Source organism: Cygnus olor, chromosome 3 (assembly GCF_009769625.2).
Source record: "Cygnus olor isolate bCygOlo1 chromosome 3, bCygOlo1.pri.v2, whole genome shotgun sequence".
Lineage (NCBI taxonomy): Eukaryota > Metazoa > Chordata > Aves > Anseriformes > Anatidae > Cygnus > Cygnus olor.
The window spans coordinates 8,146,833-8,166,431 of record NC_049171.1 but is presented as its reverse complement, the minus strand read 5'-3'; the positions used below and the strand labels follow the sequence as shown (position 1 = coordinate 8,166,431).

At 41.6% G+C, this 19,599-nt stretch overlaps 1 protein-coding gene and 1 long non-coding RNA gene across 15 annotated transcripts in view; both read left to right on the top strand.

The window, feature by feature from the left end:
* Nucleotides 1-19,599, top strand: part of KLHL29 (kelch like family member 29) — a 391,073-nt gene that overhangs the window by 101,379 nt on the left and 270,095 nt on the right. The window lies entirely within an intron of this gene.
* LOC121068600 lies at nt 1,200-7,297 on the top strand. Its single transcript, XR_005818980.1, has 3 exons — nt 1,200-3,221; nt 6,356-6,459; nt 7,204-7,297. It is a non-coding gene; the product is annotated as an uncharacterized LOC121068600 (long non-coding RNA).

Below are 19,599 nucleotides of genomic sequence, written 5' to 3'. Positions count from 1 at the left end.
TTGACCTGACCTTCAAACCTGGATGAGTTTTCTCTCTTTCAAAAACAGCCACTTCCCAGACCTGGCTGCTCAGCATTGTTTTTTTCAGACCTTTCTTGTATTACTCATTTTCTGGTCACCGTTTTATTCTGCATTGTAGGTTTATTTCCTATATATTCTGGCACTTAAACACCCCTTGCATCTCCTGCTCTATTTTTCTCCTTTTTGCTTGGCATAACTTCAGCTTCACAGTCATCCCTGCCCTGGGCTTATCCCCTTTTCCTTTCCTGCTACCCTGTTGCTGAAGCCACAAGGTACAAAACAGATCCCCCACCACTTTTCTGCTTTTCCAGGTCTCAGTAGCTACTTTAAACAACACATTAACTTTCTCTTCTCATGTAGCCAACACTTCCAGCGATCTCTGTTAACCTCTCGCAGATCTGTGGTTGTCCCCACTTCACCAACAGCTCCAGAGAGGACTTTGCCCAGATGTATTTCATGCTCTGCTCTCTACCACCTTCTCCCATATTTTTGTCCTTTTTTTTCTTTGCTCCTGAGTTTGCAGCCTTCCACTTACTGTCGGCTTTCAACCCGTCTCCTTGCTGTGTTTCCCACATATAAGCATCACCTGGTAGCTTTGCAGCACCCCACAGGTGGCCATTGGTATTTCTGTCGTCTCTTCTCCCTTTTAAACATGAGAAGTCGGCACTCGCCGTGCTGGGCTTGGGCACGCCTCAGGGCACAGTGGGGAATAAAAAACAAGAGTCCTCAAGCTCCAGTCCTCCTTAGCATAAGCTGAAGCATGCACCTGGCTGTTGTATATGCAGTCTGGGAGCTGCATATGCGTGAGATGTTTCATACCCCGTCTGTGTGGTTACAGATAATTTTAATTTCTCTCTAATAATTTGGAAGCCTGGGAGCCCACCCTCGAGCTGTGCTTGCTGTCTGGTACCTGTGCATGGTCCCCTCTTGTCCCCCTGGATTCTGGCTGTGAAAAACCTCCTCCCCATTCATCTTCACTCTGAGAAGATGTTGTAAGAGCAGCATGGGAGGGGAGGGAGGCAAGACGAGGGAGAGGAAAATATCAGAAGCATTAAAGTAGCAGAAAGGTCAAGAAAAGTAGGGATGAATTACAGCCTTTCAGCCATAGCCAGGAAAAGCACACTGGAGACTGGGATGGCTGTTTCTCCAGAGGCAGAACACAGGCCAGAGGGCTTCCAGCACATGCTTTAGCTTGTAAAAAAAAAAAAAAATAAAATAATAATAATAATAAATCATCTGCATATGGCAGAACTGCAAATATAATAGAATTGCAAAATGGAAAAATATGTTTTTTTTTCCCTACAAACCAAAATGTTTTCTAGTGCAGGACTGTTGCTATCAGGAAAATCATGATGCCAAGTCAAGAGGTTTAAGAGGAACTAAATCATAAAAATCATAACATGAAACATGCTAATGTTGGTTTTTGTCTTGCATCACAGGGAGAGAATACATAAAGAAGGTCCCAGGTTTTCTTTTCCTTGTGCCTCTGTGAAGCTATAAAGGTAAAATAATGGCATCAAGCTCCACACCCCATGGGGGGAGCACAAGCACTGAAGCCCCAGTACAGGTACTAGGATGTCATAAAGTGTATTCGAGTCACTGTGCAGCACATCTGTGTCTTCAGCAGGTCTGTATGACTGAAAATGTGTGTATACAACACTTTCTGTGAGCAGCCTCGTGCCCTGCAGTGCTGGTCCTGGCCAGGGGCTTGTCATCATACAGGGGGGAAGGAGAAAGGGAGGACTGTTAATTTAATTACTTCGGGTACATGTTCTCAGAAGGTAGCTGGCACAGTAGTTGGGCCAGGTAATGATTGCTCATCACTGGCTCTGTTTCAGCACTCGCTTCCCAAGAAGGGTTTTTAGGATTGATGATGCTTTGGGAAGAGCCCGGCTGTGAGAGCTGTGCCTGCTCCGCACCAGTCACCGCTGGGACAGCTGAGAAGCCGCTGCAGCCTCTGACCTTGGGCCAGCTCAGGAGCAGCTTAATAATACCAGCAAGATCTAGCGGCCTCAAATCCTGCGAGCCAGGGAATAATCTGCACTTTGACGCTGATTCTGCGCCCGTTAGGTCGTGCTGCGGTGGGGAGCAGTCACCATATGGCTGCTGCGCAGCTGCACAGCCTTTAAGCTCTCTGCTATTTGCCTGTGCCCAGGGCATGATTTTGCAAGGCTCTTGCTGTGTGGGAATGAAGGAAGGAGGGCTGGCCTGTATTGCACCAAGCCAGCGGGTCTGCCCCCTGCACCACCCCAGCCGTGAATGTGTAAAAGTGAGTTATTTGTGCCTGCTTACGTGGGCAGTGCGCAGCATGGGTTCGTGGGCAGACAGAACTTGAGTTTACGTCTCTAGGTATAAGCTCTGGGAAGAGCAGGACAAAAACAAAACAAGAAAAAAAATCCAACCCACCACAAAAATGACTTGAATTAAGGTCTTGGAAAACGATGCCAGGCTTTTCCAGAAGCTGATGTCTGTAAAAGCAGAAGTCAGGACATGGCAGCTCCTTGCACCATTGCGGAGCAGTGCAGAGAGGTCAGAGCTGCCGGGGCACCTGTAGCGCCGTGCTGTTGTGCCACTGCATTTTAAGGATTGATGCTGTCCACAGGGGAAGCACTGCGATTCGATGCAGGAGGCTGCTTCCAGAGGAAAGTCTCCTGTGACGGGATCAGGTGGTGCCAAACGGCTGGATCAGATTTCCCCAAGCTGAGGATCCGAGCCGTGGTCAGACACACAGCGCTGCTTCTCACAGAGGCGGTGGTACAGCCACATAAAAGGAGCTTTTTCATGACTGATTTAAGATGGATAAATAACTATTTTTATTTATTTATTAGTTGTTTGTGTCATATATGCACACAGGCATGCATACATACAAAAAAAAAAGGAAACTCTTCTGAGAAAATTACATTGGTGATATTATTTTTCTTCTGCATCTGAAAACAAGCACTTTAAGCTGCATGTCATTTTTAGAAAACCCCCTGAGCATAAATGCCAGAGTAAGGCATCCCATACTTATTAAGCCACCATCTTTACATGCCTTAGCTGTGTGATGCCATGATGGCAGCCACTGATCTCGGTGCTTGTTCACTCACGTATTTGTGTTTCAGGTGTGTTACATTTTTTTTTTCAGTCATGAGAGGCTGAGTGAACGCTTCCAGAAGGGACTGCGTGTCACTGCTGCTTAGGCCTTGCTGCAAGTAGCCTCGGTGGGTGATGAACACAAACCTGTTAAGTAATGAAACGTGAGATTCCCTATCAGATAACATAGTGCTGCTAATTCAGGGAGAGTGAGACGGTGAGGTCAGGAGCGGGGCTTATAAGGAGATTCCAGTGACTAAGCAGGGAGGTAACATTCGGCACCATCGGTGCTCTAATTCTTATACAAAATATGCAGACAAAAACATACACTTTTGTGACTGCTTTAAAAAAAATAAAAAAATAAAAGGAACAACAAAATGAAAAACTGGTTAGCAGAAAGGCTTCAAAAATAGCCTGGAAAGAGTCAAATGCAGGTGACATGGATGGGGTTAGATCTGCTCCTGATGTCATTTTTCCCTTTGAAATTTTGAGAGTTGGGTGATTTATTTTTTTAACTGTGGAGGTTTTTTTTTAATGTTTCTGTGCAGACACTACATTACATTGGCATTGATTCACTGAGTTTATTTGTCAGCAATAAAATGAATGAAATTCTAGAGGTACAATTTCAACCAGCTGCTGTTGTTTACTAGTGAGACTACCAGTGACCCTTAGCATCTATAAATACTTCACTGTGAATTAAAAGCAGTGAACTCTCCAGTAGTTTTTCTCTTGCTCATGTTTCCCAGATATGTTTTTTCTTTTGCTTTGCCTTTTTCTTTTATTATTTTCACTGTTTCATCTCCACAGCTTCAGGAACAGCCAGACATTAAGAGGAAGATTTAATTTCTAGCGAACGGTAGACTTGGTCATTTGTTAAAAGACTCGTCAAGTCATTAGACCGTGTGAAGATTTTTCTCCAGTCTGTGTGGTGCTGACTTTCAGTGATGGCCTTTTAAAGTGAAAATATAGATTTAAAATATCTAAGCATTATTTTTAGCTCTCTGGTTTTCGTCATTCTTATTAAGGAGAAAGTTGTTTTGCAGTCATTAATTAGTTACAATTGAAACTTCCAAATAGCTGTAGGTAGTATTTCAGAAGCACTGCAGTTTCTAATCCCTTTCTTCATTTTTTTCTTTTTTTTTCTCCCCTTTTCACTGATTTTGGAGGTTCGACATGGACCAGTAGGTCTTTTTTTTCAATCACAGGACATGAAAAGGAACACTGCTGTTGCTCGAGACTACCAGCACTGCCAGCCGCTATGAAAGGATTTGCTTCTCTGCAGTCCAACTCTCCCCCAGTAAAATTCACCCCATCCCTCTGCATTTCAGCCTACAAGATTATTATTATCTCCCCTCGGACAAAAACTTGTACAGTATCACCAGCGCCATATCTGAATTTCTTCAGGCCTTATTAGCTTTTGTTAGAGGTTTCGGTTTGGTTTGATGTCCAGCTTTTCTGCCTGCTGCCAGGGTAGGCCGAGCTCATGTCTCTGAGCTCTTGCTGCAGGCAGGAAGGTTACAGATTTGACTTTCATGCTGCAGAGCACGCCTGGCCTTACGCCTCAAGAAATTGGAATGGATGCTGCCGGTACCTCTGGCTTGAGCAAAATTTCTGACAAAAAGGCAGTTTCGGCACCATTCATAAAACCTAGTCTGACAGAGGTGGTCGTGCTGGGAGGGATGCGAAGGGCTCGCTCCTCTCAGCAGGCCCTAGGCCACCTCTGCCAATCTCTGCCTGTAAATTAGTTGTGCTTTCTATAAGGTGTAGTTTATAGGTGTTCATAGGGTCAGAGTGAATGAGAGATGTCAGTGCCTTGAGCTTGGGGCACTTGGTGGCTCTTCCTTGCTGCTGTATTTGGAGCAGAGTCGCTGTCAAGAGAGAAAACCCACCTAAAGAGGGGTGGGAGTTGTCCAGGAACATCTCGGGCTTTGCCTCAACTGAGCCAAACTGAACATTCTCATATACAAATAAATTTTATTTTATTTTTTAATGTTTTCTGTTTTATTTTGGTCGGTCACCAGTTTTGTCTCTAAGCCCAGTTATTCGCACAGCCCCAGCTGCTACAGGCTTTGAAGTGAGCTCCTGAGGACAGGCAGTGCAGCATTTGTCCCCCCTCAGAACAACTTACAGCACACTACACTATGGGAACCACGGAGGCAACCAGACTTTGGGGTCTAGACAGCTTTTGATCCTATGTGGTTGAAATTTTTCTTCTTCAAAATACATTTCTTATTTTCCAGTCGACTGTCATTACGGTCTTTTCTCTGAACCTTCCTACAGGGAAATTTTTCCAGCTGCAGCTTTTCTTTCACTGAAGTGAGCATCTTTTGCAGTCTAGAAATAGCCTATTTGCGACAGGGTATCTGAAGTCATTTGAGGACTTAGCCGTGCAGTCTGCTCTCCTGATCAACACTTCATGAAATTGCTGAAATTAGAGAGAGAATTTACAACTGTCCCGCTAATTCCATACATTAAAAAAATACAAAAGCTACTTCCAAAGTTGTCCTGATGAGAAATTCTCCTTAATTCTGCCACTTGTGTCCTAAACACAATGAGAAGCATTTTCTTTCAAGAAGATCTTGCAGCAAGGACAAAGCGATGTTAGTCTCCGGAAACTTTTGCAGAGAAGCTTATTACTGTTTGCTAGTGTTTTAAAATAGGAAATTAATTCTAAGCTATTTTGCCTAAATGGCTGAGCTTTGTCTTTTTACCTGCAATTAAAAAAAAATCAACATTTGTTGAAGGGAAAGAAGATAATTATATAGTAAAATTGTTGCTATTCTCTTCTTTTAAAGACAAAGAAAAATTCAGCAGAGCAGATGTGAATCTACAGACCTGTAGTATTTAAGAATAATTGCTGTACCCAATATAAGCTACTATTTTTTTCTCTGTAATTTCAGCATAGTTTTTCTTGTGCATTTCCAGGGCGGCAGGGCTTTTTCATAGGCTAGCCCATGTTTCCTGTGCTCGATTAATCCTTTTTTTGGAAGCTGCATGCTTTTATTCCCTGTGTTGTTATCGCAGCAGGAGGAAGGGGAAATGTGTGATGATTGAAGAATTTTAACGTTTATGTATGCCACACATGAAGTTAGGGATCCCATGAGATTTGTTTGTGTTCTTGTATATGTGTGAATGAACATCTGTGGAATGACAGCCTAACAACTTCCTTCTGACATTATAAAGGGGCCATAATGGTACTATATTTTTTTTAAAGTTGGCTTTTTTTGTGTGTTAACTCTTTCATTTCCCTGATGGTATCAAGCCTTGTTCACTCCATCCATCAATAAGAGGGCTGCATTGCCTGGGATTCGATTAGACATGAAAACTGAAATTAATAATGCCAGAATACCAAGCCTTGATCTTCAGGTAATGAGGGTCTAAATGTGGGCTCCTTCCCTATTATTTCCTGTATTATCTTTCTTGTTTAAGCCGTGTTTTTTTTCCTTCCCAGTCTACTCTCCTCCTCCCTGTTCGGAGTCCCGTTCTGCAGGAACCAGCGGCAGCTGGTCTAATTGTCAATTAGATCTCAACAACCTGAAGATGCAGAGGTGAATGCATCTTGCTGCTTTGCGTCTAATAAGGTAGACGTAAATTGAAGAGAGCGCAGAGATGTTGAAAATCTCTGTGAAGTTTCAGGGTTTAATGCGAGGTATGCTGGGCTCGCAGGTCACTATGCCCAGTCACTGCTGGTGGGTCTCATTCCTGCAGTTTTGCAGGTTTCTACATTAACTTCCCAATAGGAATAACAAAGACACAAAGAAAACCGCCCAACCCAATAACAACAAAACGCCTCACAATCTATTTTTGAGGGCCTGATCCAAATCCCAAAGCACAAACCTAATCAACTTCGTAATGATTAGAAAGTCTAATGTACTTTCTTGGTAATCTCTGCCTCAAACCCTTAATTTCGGTCTGAGCTATAGCAGATCTTTTAGGACATTAACTTATCTGATTTACAAATTCTTAGCGATCAAAAATCCACGCCATCCTTATGTTTTTTTCCCAGTGGTTAATTACCACATGAAACCAAGCAGTGCTTAATGTGTATTAACCATTTCTATCTTGGTTTTAATTTTAGTTCTGTCTTGCTGTTGAATCTTCTTCCAACAGATTAAAGAGCTGTCTTTATAAGCAGTGATCAACTACCCTGTTAACCTTCTTCTGGATAAGATAGATTGCGTTTCTTAAGTCTCTCATTTATAAGGCAAGTTTTCTGTGTATTCGTAGATTTTGCTTTTGAATACTTTTTGATTTAATTTCCTGTTTTAAAACAGAGATGCAAGTACTGGCTTTACTAATTCTCTACGCTTTTCGTACTTCCAAAGGGCTGTATTCAACCTCATGACTGCAACATTACACAAAAACCTAATTCTCAGTTGGTAATTTATGATAACCCCTTCTTAGCAGTGGTGTATTGATTTCCTTAACCCATTCTAAGGGAAGAAAGGGTAGCTTCAGCATTTGAATTTTCCCACCACGATAGCTCTATTTATTATTGATTCTCATAACCATAACCATATAAGCTCTTAAGATCTATTTGATAGAAAGTTGCTAGAAACTTTGAAAAACACGTAATAGCTTCCAAATAAATATTAGAATACCCAAAACTGTTACTTCTTAGATCAGCTCCTGCATGTGAGAAATAGATGTTTATGAATGTTTATGCTAAAAATCCTGCTATCGTTTTCTGCTTGGGGAATTGAGATTTGCTAACAAAGTTTTTAAATATGCAAAGCTGAAAATCTACATTTAAAAGCCCTCTTTATGCTAAGACACACACAAAAAAAGCAGTTTTTACTAAGTAAATGTGTAACTTTAACTAAGAAAAATTTGCACAAACTGTGAAAATTGTGCACGTGGCAGTCCTGCTCAGCAGCACGAGGCGGGCAGCTCTGAGCATCCTTTGAGGAGCAGCGCGGCCGTCCCCACAGCAGCACACAGCTGCCCCGCGCAGCTAGGCAGGGCAGGCACCACGGAAACGCCGCGTCTAATTGAATCTCTGTGGGGAACGAAGGTGGGCAGAATGTTATTAGCAGACCTGAAATTTGGCCAAGATACCTAGGGTTAGTGCTGCTGCTCCTGGGATAATTGCCATCAGCCTGAGTGCAGCGTTCAGGATCTGTGCTCTCTAGCTCATCCGAAAAGAGTCATAAAAACAGATTCAGCTGTAAGTACACAAGAGCAGCCACCTGAGATAAATAACTTCACTTTAATGGCATCTATTTTTCTTTGTAAATGGCTTTAATATCTGCTGTGCTATATAAAGGCTTTCTGACATTCATTATTAAAGTTGTATATAATGCTTTTTAACCAAATATAATCTGAGAAGTGAAACGCACAAGAACATGCAACCCACGGAGGGCTCCTGGGTCTCCGAGTCCCTGCTAAAACATCAAGCAGTGTCCTAAATTTCCCAACTCTTTGGCTTAATGCTGCCATTGCAAAGCTACTCCTCTCTTCTCCTGTCTTACGGTTAGAAGCTCTTTGCTGATTTCTAACCCAATTCTATTCGGAGTAGATTTATACCGCTATTTGTCAATGTTATTTTTCAGTATCTCTTGTAAACTACTGTTGGGCACCTCAATTCTAGATTATTTTCATCAGTCGTGAAAGAAAATGTTGTTTTATGTATGGTAATCCTTACCAGATTTATGCCTGCAATGGATGTTTAAAATAGAGTCTGGTACACGAAATACTTGGTTTGTAATGAAAAATTTGAGTTTTCATTGGAGTGGAAGCCACTACAATTTCGAGTAATAGTTTTAATATCATATCATGCTTGTTCTGGCTCCTCTAATCTCCGAAGGCTCGCACTCAGAAGCCATGTATAATTCTGCTTTTTAAGGCTGAAAGTCTCCTTGCTGGAGTTCTTAGTTTTCAGATGTGACTTTGTGACTCTAAGGGAGGCAAATGAGCATTTCACGCTGAGCTTTATCATAAGACTTTACCCTTATTTTTTATTCAAAGGCAAACCTTTTTTTATTATTATTATGAAGAGGTTTTTCGCTGGTCTGTGAGTAAAAGCTGCCTTAGCCAATCTTGTCTTGCTACCCAGCCCAGGTTGTAACCTTACCACTTCTAACCTGAAATATGCAGAGCTGAGCTGGACCCCTGTAATAATATCTATTAATCAGTCCCTGCAGCTGCAGTAAAATAATCCATGTGTTCAGATTTAACTCTGGGAATATGTGCATCAGAGTATCAAGAGTATGAGATCGATAGTCATCTCTTCTATAATTAACAAAAATGCTGACACCCCACATTTAAGGCTGAATTCAGCCTTGGAATTTGGCGACAGGTGAAGTTTCACTGTTTTTTTTCTTTCCTTTTGGTTGCAGAAGTTTTAGTATGCAGTTGCACTATTTAAGAATACTCTTGGTTTCAGCTGATCTCCTTAGCAAATAATTTTGTGTGCTTTGCTTTGCTCTAGCAATTTCCATAGCCTCTCAGATGAAATACTAAACAGGATCACATAAGCTTTACCCCTCCCCGTAACATTTAGCCTGTCTATTTCATTATAGCAAAATATTGCATTTTACATGCCAAGCCTTAAAACCTCCTTTCTAAAAATGGTAACTGTATTTAATAACTAATTACTCTAATGATCCTACAGAAGTGCTTGAGACCTGTTTTAGTAGTGGTGTCAATTACAACCATCTGCACGATGAATAAAGGAACCGTGGCCCAGCTGTAGAGTTGAAACATGTTGGCATTTTCCTACGGGCAGCCATATGGTACTTAACGAAAGCGAATTGTTCACACTGCAAACAGCTCTGCTCCTGATGAATGATAACGTTTTGTTCTGGAAAATGGTTCCACAAACACGGAGAGTATTTTTAAATGCTGGAAGTGTATCTGTAAGTGACAGGCTATAAATGGGAAGGTCTTTGGAAGGAGGAGAGAGGGATGAGAAAGGAATTGTTTCCTTTGCCTAGGGGTGTTCTAGCACAGCCTTCCTGTCTCTTAATAGCAGTATCTTTTTTGTGCATGCATAGCCCTGAATCTGTAAATTTTATTTATTTTGGTAAGGAAGAAGATAATTAGAAATGTAACTCTCATTTGCCATCAGCATGCCCGAGCTTGAAGCTGGTGTGAGCTTTAAAATAGCGAAGCTGAAGCTGTGAAGAATTAATAACTCCTTGCCTTGCATATGTGCTGACATTTTTTTACACTTGGAAAAGGAGCTCCAGAGTTGTAACTGCAGTAAGTATGTGAGCACACAGGTTGGAGACGGGTCCTGGCTTCCTGGCACTTAGCATTAGTCAGGGAGAAAGGGGCTGATAACAAATCAGCTGCAGATAATGTCTTCCACTGTATTTTATTAGAAACAGAAGATTTTTTTTTTTCCCCCATAGGAACGTCAAAGAGTGGCTCAATGAACTCATCATGAGATTGATAACTCTTTACCCCCAAGTCATTAGCCCCAAATCAGAGCTGAATCAACAATAGGCTGTTGCCATGTCATGGCTGATAGGCAACCATTTGGGTAATGAGTTTGGTCTCAGTTCAGTTCCTAATATCTGTCTTAAAGAAATAACTGCTGCTAATGACCTGAATTGATCATTTCATTAATCTCTGAAATTGACTTTTTCCATATAGCTTATTGCTTTTGTACATGAGATGTAATTAGAAATCTTGCATCATTTGAATTCCTGTTTGTTTGATTAATAAATAACTAATTTGGGAATTTTTGTTTTGTCCAGCATGTTCTCTGGAGATGGAGTTGGGTGATTATTTCTGAGGTGTTTTTTTGTGTGCAGATCTCAAGGAGTAGCAAAGCATTCCTCCTGGTGAGGTACTTTCTGCCTTTTGCCAAGAGAGGACTGTTTTCATGTGCCAGCATTCATTGAATTTGCAGACACTGGAGCTGCTTAAAACCACTTGATAGATCTTGCAGTAGTTTTGCAGAAACAACATAGTAAAAAATCTCACCAACCTGTGACATCCGAGTTCTCATTACCTGTGCACAGAGCTATTTGCAAATTCACAGCAGCAGTAGGGCTACAACTCCAGAGCCCTGTGCTTTTGGACTAGGAGCATCTGTCACTTGAGCTAAAAGCAAATCTTTCTTAGCTCTCAGCAGCACTGGGTGGGTAACACTGCTGAGAAACCCCAGGTAGTGAAACCGTCGGCCCCACTGCTAATGCCTTTTAACTCAAAATGTAAGAGCATAAGGACAAAAAAAAAGCTTCAGTATCATTTGGGATACATTTTCTTACAGCTTCTTTGTAAAAGCGTGTTTTTACAAATCATGTTCTGTTATAGGTGTAGCTGAAATACAGGCAAACAACTAGATCATGGTGGGGTGTAAAAACACCATGATGCCTATGAAACACAGAGGGCTGTGATCTAAGAGGCATTAAGCAGCTAATTACAGCACATTGTGCTCCATATCCTTCTTGATATTTGATCTGTTACAGCAGTGCTGTCTGATGCAATAAATCTTCCTCACTTTTAATTAATAGTTGTTCATCTGTACTGCAATAATTTTAACTAATGTTTGCATTAAAAAGAAAGCACAGGGGGGAGGGAAAAATATCTTTAGGCAGAAGAGTATTAAAAAATAACCATCTTTTCCTCCAACTGGGAAGCAAATACTATAATTTGGGATCAATGCGTTTAGTGTGTGTTCTACAGAAGAAGCCATAATATCCTTTCTGTAAGAAGCTCATTTTCTAAATCAATGTCATGTCCCTACCTAAGCCTTACAAGATGTAGTTCTGCATCATGCTTTCTCTACAGTGCCAGTTTCAGAGGTTCCTGCCCTTCTATCTTGCAGTTTACAGCATGCCCTCCTTCCTCTGCCCTCTCACCTCCCATGTACAATTCTCCTTTTTTGCTCAACCGTGATCAATTAGATCAGAGAAATTGCTTTGACTTTAAAAAATGCATAAACAAAGCAGAAAGAAAAGTAGACCCATGGTTTCTGAATGTAGAGATGCGCATTACCTTGAAGGCGAGGTCCTGAAGCTTATAAATATTACTTACCCAGTGCGTAACACACTAATCGTGTTACAGGTTTCCATGATGTTTGCTTCTGCAGGGAATGAGAGAAAAAATCACAAACCACAGATACTCTCAATGTGGGCTGCTGGGCCTGCTGGTAGCCCGTGGCGCTTGCTCAAAAGGCAATCTGCAGAAAACAGATTAAAGAGGAATATAGCACTGCTAAACTTAAGTCAGTGCGTTTAAGCAGGATCTGTTGGAGGACCCAGCTCAGGATACTTAACTGAGGCTCAATATTTGTTGTTTGCTGTTGTTCATTCTCCTGGATTCCTGTTACTTGGTGCTAAAAATGCATTGGTGAAAGCTGGGATTTGTTGGTTTGTAGCTCACGTGGTCGTGGAGTGGAACATGAAAATGTAACCCAGTGAGCATTTTAAGCAAAAGGGTATTTGAAATAAATAAATTAATAAAGTTTCTGAATCTGAGTGGTTGGGTCTCATTCAGTTAGCTAAACATAGGCAACCAGAGCCATTTAAGAGGCCTCAGGGTCTCCAGTCGTTTCTCCACCTTGCCATGCCGTATGTTTATGGGTCTCCTGTAGGTCTGCCGTCATATTTGCCACCTCCGTGAAGATGTCTGGTAGATCTCGGTGCATCTGAAATGGTGTTAAATGCCTGTGCTTAGGCAACTGAATCAGTCCTCCATGTTGGACAGCAACACAGCCAGTCTCAGCTGTTCATATATACAAAACATAAAGGAAATTTTATAATTCTAACTTCATGTCTACATAAGTAACAGTTTGATTTTGGCCAGTAGAATGTTCTTTTATGGGATGACCTGTGTTTATGCTGCAGTTTCATTCCTTACCAAGGCAAAGGAAGTAAATGTCATCTTCCAGAAGAGCAAAGAGGATCTGAGGTGGTTCAGCCTCACCTCAATTGCTGAGCAATGATGGAGCAACTCATCCTGGAAACCATTTCCAGACATAGGAAGGACAAGAAGGTGATTGGGAGTAGTCGGCATGGATTTATGAAAGGGAAATCATGCCTGATCAACATGAGGACGTTCTCTGATGAAATGACCAGCCAGGTAGAAGAAGGGAGGGCAGCAGATGTTTATCTCAACTTTAGCACACATTTTGGCACTGTCCACCGTAACAACCTCAAAGACAGGCTGATGAAGTACAGGCTAGATAAGTGGACAGTGAGGTGGACTAAAAACTAGGGCATGGATGTGCCCCAGGGGTCGATAGTGGGTCCGATCCTATTTAATCTCTTCATTAGCGGCCTGGACAATTGGTGAGGGCATACTCTCAGTAAGTTTGCAGATGATACAAAACTGGGAGGAGTGGTTGTTAGACCACTGGGTGGGCTGCCATTCAGAAGTTCATTGACAGGAACCACATGAAGTTCAGCAAAGGGAAATGCCATTGATCCATCCTGCACTTGGGGAGGAGTAACCCCACAGACCCATACAGGCTGCGGCCACCCATCTGGAAAGCCACTCTCCAGAGAAAGAAGGGATCCCGGGGGTCCTGCTGGACAACAGGCCGACCTTGAGCCAGCAATGTGCCCTTGCAGCAAAGGAGGCCAACAAGCTTCTGGGCTGTATCAGGAAGAGCACTGCTGGATGATTGGGGGATGTGATCCTTCCCCTCTACTCAGCCTTGGTGAGACCCATTTGGAGTGCTGGTCCAGTTCTGGGCTCCTCAGTACAAGAGAGACGTGGTCTTGCTGGAGTGAGTCCAGTAAAAGCCCAGAGAAATGGTTAAAGGACCAGAGCCTCTCTCGTGTGAGGAAACGCTGATGGAGCTGGGAATGATTAGCCTGTAGAAGAGCTCAGGGGGATCTTACCAATGTGTGACTATCTTATGGGGTGGTAAGGAGGACAGAGTCAAACTCCTCTCTGTGGTGTGACAGAACAAGAGGCAATGGGACAAACTGTTCTGTGAGAAATTCTGTTTATACATTAAAGTTCCTTACTGTGGTGATGGTCAAACACTGGAACAGGTAACCCAGAGCTGCGGAGTGTCCATCTTTGGAGATACCCAGAACCTGAGCGGACACAGCCCTGAGCAGCCTGCTATAGGTGACCCTGCTCTGAGCAGCAGGGCTAGACTCAGCTATCTCCAGAGATGCCTTCCAGCCTCAGTGATTCTGTTTTGTATGTGGTTCTATGACTGTAAGGCTTAAGCAAATAAAGCAGTTGGAGTTTAGTAGCCACTGCGATGTGTCATAGGTCTCTCGGTGGTGTGGCAGCAGTTCAAGCTTCTCTTCATCCAGATGTATGGAGATCCTGCAAAAAGGTCCTGCAAATAGACGCTGTGATCCTTGGAGTAATTCCTTCCTAGCATCTGCTGTATGCATCAGGACTTGCAGTGATTCTCTTCTTCCTCAGAAATAGTACAAGCTGTTGTTGGAGAAACTCCGCTTTCCACGTTCCATGCCTATGCCTTAGTATGTAATACATAGGAGGTTTCTTTCATTTAGCAGGGGAGGCAAACAAATGTCTACGCTGGAGTGTTGAGGCAGTGTTGTTTGGTATTTTGGCCTCCAAATGCAGGTGTAATCACTGAAAGTTCCTCTTGCCACATGCCTCAAAACCAAATTTTTAATAAAATGGAAAAATGACCCAATGGAAGATATTTTGTTTGGATTTAAATAGTTTTTCCACATAGTGAAGAAATACCTTCTCCGATTAAGGGAGAGTTCATCCAGTTTCCTTTAGAAAATATTTACAATTGTTTCGGTTTGGAAACCTCTTCCGTACTATGGCATATCAGTTACATTAAATGCTAAAAATGTTAATGACAATAAAGCTGTTCTACTGCATAAAAGACAGAAAGAGAAACAACTTATTGATAGAATTGGAGCTCACGCATTTACTTTTCAAACAGAGTGATATGCAGAAATAAAACAGCTAATCATCAGTTGTCCGAGAATCATGCTTACTTTTAGTGATTTCTGTGTGTATTTTATATATCCCAGAGTATTTTAAAGATCAATTAATATCATACATATTGAGTAAATCTGAGTTTGTATTGGGTGCCACAGTATATTACTGAAATAGACAGCCTTCCATTCACTTCATATGATTTTCTGCTCCATTATTTTTTTAATTTTTACTTTATTTCAAAGGCAGCGACTATACCATCTTTGTTTAGACAAGAAGCATGCAGCACTGAGGTAGTTCCATCGCTTATCAGTGCAATAAATTATTTCTTATTTACAGTTATTCTCCTTGAAGTGGGACACCAAATAAGCTGTAGGTAGCCTCAGAAGTGATGGAAGTTGGGTTCTTCTTTGGGTTCATATTGCTGAGAGCTTGTTTTAGTGCAACAGAAAAACCAAATGTGACAGAACTGAGTTTAACACATGACAGATAGTCATTGTACTTGAATGTTGTATAGGTTTAATTCTTATTCTCTTTTGCTTTAACTTGCCATGCTGGAGGTAGGATGATGCTGGCCTAATGGCTGCTCTGTGCTGTGGTATAGCTTAGTTGGCATCTGTTCTTCCTTAGAAGATGACAATTCAGCATCAAAAAAGTCAAGACTTGTTGTTTGGATAAAAGTATTGTGTAGGTGGACTCGCTGCCATTGGCTGTCAGTTCAGAGATGAGTACACACATATATTGTTATACAGTTTTTGTTGAAGAAGCCAGCAGCACGTAGACACCTCCACGTTTCAGTACTGAAGCGAGGTGCTGGCACCGAAGTTGACTTCTTACATAGCCATACACCATATCACACCAACACTTCATCTGCTTACCCAAAGCTAAGCTTACCCCTTTGACTCTCATTCTGGCACATCCCAAATGTCTTACCTTCCCTTGTACCCCAAAGGAGAACTGCACAGGGAGGCACTGCGCTCCATCAGTTCCAGAGCACTCTGTCCCCCATTTGTTTTCTTTTTTTGACAAGTACATGTTGGAAAGTCTGTAGAGAAGTCAGTCCATCCACAACAAACACACAGGGACTCGTGAGGTGCTGTAAGACAACTATTTAATGGCGTAGAGCAGTGTGAAGTTAAATTTAGGCAGGGAACAAAGAACACTGTATTCAATCAGCTGCTGATGGAATTGGACTAACCAAAACTCAGACTGCCAGAATGGATGCCGAGTCTGGAGGAAGAGGTAATGCTGTTGTGCAAAAGGGTCAGAGAAAGGCATTGCTTGGTCTTGTTCAACATTCTTTTATTAGTAGTAGATGATTGAATAATTTAGTGTATTTTTTTTCTTCACTTAATCCTACAGCAAATCTGCTAAGCCAGAGTCATGGACTGAGATCTCCTGTTAGGTGGTGTGTGCACACAGAGTAAAACCAGCATTTGTGCACACTCCATGTATCCTGCATGCAAAGGGTAACACAGGAAGGATGAGCTAGACCATGGCAAAGGGTGGCATGTGAGATAAGACACAGCAAAGCAATTACTCAGAGGGGTATGCAAGAGTTGGTGCACAACCCTGTCAAACAGTCGCATCTTCTGCGCGTGGCACCAAATATTTTGAAAGGAGGGAGAGCTTTGCTTTGTTCTCCCCTCGTACAAGCTGTTCTGTGAATATTTACAGGGAGCGTCGGCTACAGATGAGTGGTGTTAGAGTGTTGTGCTGAGATGGTGAAGGCTGACATTGCTGATCAAAGGTGGGAGTCAGCGTGCTGGGAGCACAGAGGGGTTGACAGTCCCAGAGGGCATGGAAAGTAAAGATGTATATGCTGATGCAATGGAGAATGGAGAGGGCAAAAAATCCGGGAAAATAATCCCCGTAGCAGACTTTTGAACAGATCACCAGGCTCCCTCCTCGCAGCACTTGACCTTGATAAGGTTTGAGATTTCCAGGGAGACAGCCTGAGTGGCACAGCTGTGTCTGCAATGGGGAAAGAGACTTTGTGGGGTGTTGTGACTTTCCTAAATGAGCCAAGCTGCATGCATTTTCATCTCAGTGAACATAAAAAAGCTATTTAAAAATTGATGTGCATACATTAGACCTGTTCCCTAGCCTTTCTCACGTACCCTAGGTTTCACAAGTACTAACTAGGAAATCAGTATAAAATAACTTTGAAGAGAAGAAACTAAAAATCACTTTCACTAGATCAGAAATAGGAGCATCACTTTTATAGTATTTGGACAAAATACATATAATTGACAGAGTGCAGTGGTAGCATGAGGACTTATTTTTAATGTATCTAGGGAAGGGACCATGAGATACACTGGTATGATGAGGGGAGAGAAGTCAACTTGCTCAAACCAAACCTGCATCCAAATCTAAGAGACCAAATCTAACTCTTTTCCTTCACAAATTCATATATTTTTTACTATGAAAAATGTTTTATTCTGAAAACTACCAGGTTCACTTTGAGAATTACCAGAATTTTTCTTCTGATTTTGAAAAAAAAAAATCAAATTGTTTTTATACTCCAGTTATCCAGTGAGATCTTTAAGGAGGATAAAATGGGATCTACAATATATTTTGCTTCTTTGTTTGCTTTACTTTTTTGGCTTCCAGTCTCACAAAAATGTCACACCAAAGTGGCCATCCAAATCTTTGGGTGCCCCTGATGTCTGGTAATATTATGGGAATGTCATAGATGCAGAGTAAAACCGAGTAATGTAATGATCTCTTGAAAAGGAATGTAAAGATGACTGGGGGAAGGCTATATCTGTATTTAAAGCAGATATTTTTAAAGGCCTTCAATGGCAGGAACCAAAGCTAACCCAAACTAGAAACCCTGACTGGATGACTGTTGTAAATGCAAATTACCTTACAGAAAGAGCTTTTTAAAAGCTAAATTTTTCATTTTTAATTAGTTATAAAGCTAAAAGCTGATATGCAAGTATTGTCACCAAAGTAATTAAACTGGACTTCAAAAAATGAGTTTCATTATTGTTGCATACGTCTGTATATAGGTGGCCTTAATTTCAGAATAAATATAGCCTACATTAAGGTAGCAAAAATCCACTTTCCAAACAAAAAAAAAAAAATTGTTTTGAAACCTGAACATACAAATAAGGCTTTATTGAAGTTATAAGGGTGGGGACTTGTTTATTTTCAAATACATTTGTTTCTATACTCGTTCTTACATATTAACTGAAAAAAGCTGTCCCAAACATTTGCAGTTTTACTCCCTCAGGTAAATTGTTAGAAGTGCATAGAAACATTCTTGGACCTCCTTGTCATTTTTCTTAGACTGTCACAACAACAACAAAAAAGAAGAAAAAAGGAAACAGCAGAAGCAAGAATATTATTATTAAAAAAAAATGAAAAGAAAAGAAATTACTGCATATCTTGTTTTAGTCAAATCCCAAATCTTGTTTAGTGAGACTATGATAAGCAGCCAATAAAAAATGTTGGCTTACTCTGTGTTTTTCTTGGTCTCCCTTATTTCCAGACCCACAGCCTCTTCTGCAGGAAGGTTTCTGCAGGTGGTTGATAACATCCAAGAGAACTTCATAACACTTGCTCGCAGGTGGTTTGATTTTTTTCCCCCTAGAGATATCGGGCAGCCTCTGCTCACCATGAACCTCCTGAAATCTCTGAAAATGAAGTTATTTGTTTTGCCCAGCTATATCCTACTTTATGACAGTATTTACCCATAGCCTTCCCAGCACTGCTGTTAAAGATGACCAGGTGATTCCAGTTACGACTCTGGTTTAAAACTTCTCACTTACATTAGTAGCCTCTGGTTTGGGTTCAAGGCTTTTGTTTGCTTGCTTTTGTTTTTTAAAGTACTTTAAGAGTCTCTTAGCTGCAGTGGTTCCTGGGGACAGCTGAGGTGGGAGTAGGGCTCAGCTGCAGCTCTTCTGGGCTGGGAAGTTCTCCCACAAGAGGTTTGGAAAGTTGTCTTTATTGGTGCCTCAGAAATCTCCAAACGGAGCCATCGTTCTCCTGCACAGTGGGAATTAAAGCAAGGAGCTCTTGGTCTTCTCAGTGAAGTCTGTCTTGTGTTGCAAGATATTAACATACAAATATTAACCATCTCAGACAGCAGATAAGGCAGAGTGAAAGTAAAAAAACATTCCTCGGACGGTGACATGACATACAGCGTGAAATCTGAAGAATATAGAGAACAGCTGAATTATTTGTACCAAAGAGGAATTTCCATTTCACATTCAGATAGCTGCACCCTGTCACCCTCTCTGCTGCCAGGACTTACAGGGAGAAGCGAGCCTAGTTCTGCTTAGGCCGTGATGCTCGTCCTCTCCAAAACATTTCATTAAATCCACCTCCAGTAGTGTTTGGACAACAAAGAGAAGCATTAGATTTATAACCAAAGACAGAGAAGTAAAGACCCTGACTTTCAGATATGCCCTTTTAATTATTGTTGTCCAGCTGGTGGGATTACAAGGATCTACAAGCCTTAAATACCTCTTCAGGTCTGGCCCAGCAAGACAACTGTTGCCTTCTGTGTTTCTCATGGAGGGGAAAAAAAAAAAAAAAAAAAAAAGCCCACACATTTATTTATAAGTCCTTCAGTGCTATTTTAACACTTTTATTCTCAGTACTTCAGTATATGCTGTTTAAAATGGGCACGTGTGCAGCCGCATTACCCGCTGCCTGAAT